The sequence below is a fragment of the Triticum urartu genome, chromosome 7 (genome assembly GCF_003073215.2).
Source record: "Triticum urartu cultivar G1812 chromosome 7, Tu2.1, whole genome shotgun sequence".
Classification (NCBI taxonomy): Eukaryota; Viridiplantae; Streptophyta; class Magnoliopsida; order Poales; family Poaceae; genus Triticum; species Triticum urartu.
This window is the reverse complement of record NC_053028.1, coordinates 27636190-27640522: the sequence shown is the minus strand read 5'-3', so window position 1 is coordinate 27640522 and position 4333 is coordinate 27636190. Positions and strand designations below refer to the sequence as shown.

The following is a 4333-nucleotide window of genomic DNA, read 5'->3' as shown; positions in this document are numbered from 1 at the left end:
CTACCATCAACACTTGATGTTTTACCTTCGTCGATTTTAGCATCATGAAGAGCTTGGGAATCGTTTCCGTTATCCCTTTCATATTATAGTTCATCACAAAGTTCTACTAACTTGGTGATGGTGACTAGAGAATTCTGTCAATCACTATTTTATCTGGAAGCACTACACCACAACACAGATGCAACGGCATGTAATCTGCCGGGAGAATGCACTTAAGACGGCAGATATACTGCCGGGAGGGAGTTTCTCCCGGCAGATAGAACTACCACAAGAACGGCTGCCGGGGATTACTTGTCCCGGCAGATAAACTATTCCCGGCAGTTTATCTGCCCTGTCTGTTTTATTTCCCGGCAGTTCTATTTCTCCCGGCAGATTGATCATGGCATGGGAACTACAGTCACCCGGCAATAAATCTGCCGGCAGAACCTTGTTACCCCGGCAGTTAACATGCCATCACATTGATTTCACTAAAAAAATTCTACGCAGCTTATCCCTAATTTAATATACATTTAGTATGTTCGGACAATCATGCCAGATCTCACAGCTCATACATACTTCTCAATCAAAGTTACATATAAGCCACATCCAAAACCTTAAGTTTCATTTCATTCATAAGCGACCAAATACATGTTTCTTGATACATTAAGGATGTTGTGCCACAAAAGTGAAAAAAAGACATGTTCCTAGATGTGTTACACATCCAAAATGAGCATACATCGGCTTATATGCTAAAATAAGCACCAAAATGAGCAGAAAAATTAAGTATGGACGCCTTGCAGATCTTGCCAAACCTCCAGCACCTTCAAGATCTTGTCAAACCTTCAGGAGATGTGTTCAAGGCCTTGTTTATAATGTTGAGCTGAAAAAAGTGAAGTGAAGTTTGAGGTTAGTCCAAAGTGCATCTGCATGCTAAATAACCTCTTGCTAAATATAAATATGCAACTAATAAAGGCACAATCTAGTGCTTCTATCTATCAGCAAAAGAACAAGAACGACTCTTACGAGAAGAGGGGCAGCTCGGCAGCAGCACCACCAGCATAGCGTGTAGAGGAGGGTCACCAAAGCAGAGGACAGGAAAAGGAGTAGCATCAGCTGCAGCACAGCATCAGTCTCTCCACTCACCATTTTAATTGTTTCTTCTTATTCATGCTTGAAGAAAATGAAGTCTTGGACCAATTTAGGAATAGCTAGTTGCACATAGAACATCCCCTAACACATGATATAACCAAATTTTCTTCTACTTCCCTATGTGTGTAACATGCGAAGAACTCAGAACTAAAATTCAGATATGTTTCAAGAAACCCATGTCCATGATTGTTTGATTTAGGTCTCACTTGTCATCCATCAAACGAAATCAGAACTAAACATTATTTCACATATGTGCAAGAGCTAAACAGTAATAGAGCATGAAAAAAATGTACCACACTGTATGTACATCTATGACAGCAGATCCAACATTGCTCCTGTCAAAATTCTAAAGTCCTAAAATGATCTGTAGGTGGAAAGGCAATAATCACTATCAGAGTTCATCAAAAAGAGTACACTGAAGCAATGAAATTTATTAATAAACATTTAACTATAATTATTACCGACTAATAACATGTTCTTGAACATGTTTCAAATGGCCAACCTAGAGTACATGCACATATATATTTGTTAAATTTTTGGCTACATAGCACATTATAACTTCCGTGAGATAAAGAACATTTAGAGACCTTATCACCTCATTATTTCTTCTAACACTCTCTGCTCTTTTTCTTACTTCACGCCCGCTGCCATTGCATCTTCTAATCTGTCATCCATGTCACTTTATCCTCCCTGGGTCATTCTTATTTCCGAAGATATTCACCTTCACACGAGTGCCGGATTACGAAATCAACACACGGATATCACTCATGCTTGTCTTTGCAAATATTAAAGGAAGTACGAAAACTACACAAAAATAGGAGACGATGGTTGCAGCTCACTTATAGTTTGGACTTGCTGTCCTATATCTTCTAGACAATGTATATGGCCTAGATATGCAAAACACTATCAGTTCAACTATTTTCCATCAGTAGCATTCGAAATCTAAATCATGTAATGGTCCTGTGTAACTCTAACAGCTAACAAATAAACCTTTTTTCTAATATAAGATATTACAATAAATTTCAGTCCAGTTCTCCCTATTGTAGGATTATCCGTTTATATACCTAGTACTGTAGGATTATTTGTTTATACATAAGTTAATCTAAATAGCATGCAATTTAATTTCATGGACATTTTCTAACTCTAATAAATAAAGTGAAGTAATTGCAAGCCAGCGTCATGGAGGATTGGCTGCATGGGGCAGATCATGGGGGCACGGATATGCTCGAGGGCGCACGGCCAGGACTCGAGGGGACAGGGGCGTCGGGCCTCCCATGCGGCAGCCGGACGGGACATATCAAGGCTAATTAACTCTCTAGAAATTCATTGGGGATGAACAAGCTTCAAATTGAACCAGAAAACACAACAGTGCAGTGCAGAATAAAGGAGATGCATATCACCTGAACATGACTCAAACCAGAGTACTAGCCACCAGAGTATAGTGTATCAGGCTCAAATAAGAGCTCCACTGCAGACATCCACCCATGTAAACTTGCTGCTCCTCAGATCCATTCACGTCCTCTCCCCCACATGCACATAACACAGTATAATGGTTCAAAATATTAGACAGGATTTGTAAGCAGAAAATTGGACAAAGAACTTGCCTTGGACTGAGCAACGTGCTCAAAGTAGAGGTGCTTGAAGTAGAAGAAAGACCAAGTATGTGCCTTATGGGTTTTTAGTTGCCTAAGTGGAGTAGTTCTGTCAAGGACGAGATGAAGCAGTGATGCAACCCCTGCACCAGGATAGCTAGCTCGAGGTCTCCGCCCCAATTGTTGCAGTTAAGTGATTCGTTTTCCCTAAAAATTGTGTTTTCTAGAACCTATGCCCAAACAGTTGTGGTTCCTTGATATTTACACTTAATACACCTTCCTGTTATAACTGGTCTAAATAGGCACATTATTCTTTTTCATAAACTGAATAGGCACATTAGATCATCTGAAAATGCCCCAAAGCATCCAAAATTTCTAATCACTGCAGACTTGACTGTATTTAGGTGCATCATCCCAAAGAAACTGATTGTATTCGTTAATTAGATCTATAATTAAAAAATGCAGACATGGGAGAGGGTCAATCTGTCATATAGTCATGCATAAAAAACAAATCAAATACATTGCATGAGAGATGACCCCAAGCTCCTGGACATACATCAATTCAATTCAAATGTTTTTTCTGGCTCATACAATCGATACATACATCATGCTGCCAAAAAAAAGAATGCATCATGAGAGGCTTACCTTGCGATGGATTTTTCTGGCTGGTAGTCAGTGGAGGAGAGAGCCAATAGCAGGAATGGCTCTTGCTGCAGCCGCCAGAGGAGCAAAGTAGCAACAGGCGGTGGAGGAGGCTTAATAGCTGGCCGAGATCTGGGGCAATGCTGGCCGAGATCTCCTGGACAAGGAAGAACAAGGCCAGCGACCTAGGGCAAGGACGGGGAACCTACGACGCGGTGGTGGTGCAGCGGCCACGGGCCGTGGCGCAGGCTAGGCGAGGCGTCGATGACCAGAGACGTGGGTGGAAGCAGTCCATGGGTGCAGAGGCTGAAGGAGGTCGGGCGGCGGACCAGCGGCGAGGCGCTCGGCCGGTGAGGGCCAGCAGCAGGGGCGGCGCTGAGGATAGGCCGTGGCGACGACGCCATGGGGGAGTGCTGCGTACTTGCTGCGCGTGAGCTCGTGCGGGGACCAAGGAGCAGAGGAGTGGCAATAGGCGCGGGGAACAGGCGGTGCTCGCCGTCGACCTTGGCAAGGACGAGGATGGTGGAAACCTGCGGCGGAGGGAGTCGGCGGTGGAAGTTGCGGTCGTGGGCAGAGGGGCTCGGGGTTGGAGGGCTTGGTTGTGGGGGCGGCGGCGGCGGTTGGGGAGGAGGGTTGGGGACGAGGGTTCGGTTTGCGGAAAACTGGTCGGGCCGGCTGCTATATTTTGTTTGGTACAAACGTTTTGGGCTTCTTCGCGCGCTTGGCCCAACAATTTGACGTCTCCCCCCACAGGTCTTCCGGCAGACTGCGGGCTTGGGTTTAGTTGTGCCGGCAGATAGAGTGACCTTTATTATTGCTGGCAGTGTGCACGCCTTCTTGTATGTACTTTCCCCGGCAGTTTATCTGTCTTTAAGTACTTCTGCCGGCAGTAACACGATCCCCGGCAGATGGTTTGACCCTGTTTTGACATTTCTCCCTGCAGTTAATTGCCCCCAATCAAGTGTTGTGGT

The 4333-nt window shown here is 44.4% G+C and overlaps 1 long non-coding RNA gene across 1 annotated transcript; it reads right to left on the bottom strand.

Moving 5' to 3' along the window:
- Positions 1-588: 588 nt before the first annotated feature.
- On the bottom strand, positions 589-4000 carry LOC125524189. Its single transcript, XR_007290621.1, has 3 exons — positions 2529-4000; positions 1003-1849; positions 589-859 (listed from the first exon to the last, which is right to left on the bottom strand). It is a non-coding gene; the product is annotated as an uncharacterized LOC125524189 (long non-coding RNA).
- Between the last annotated feature and the right edge of the window lie 333 nt (positions 4001-4333).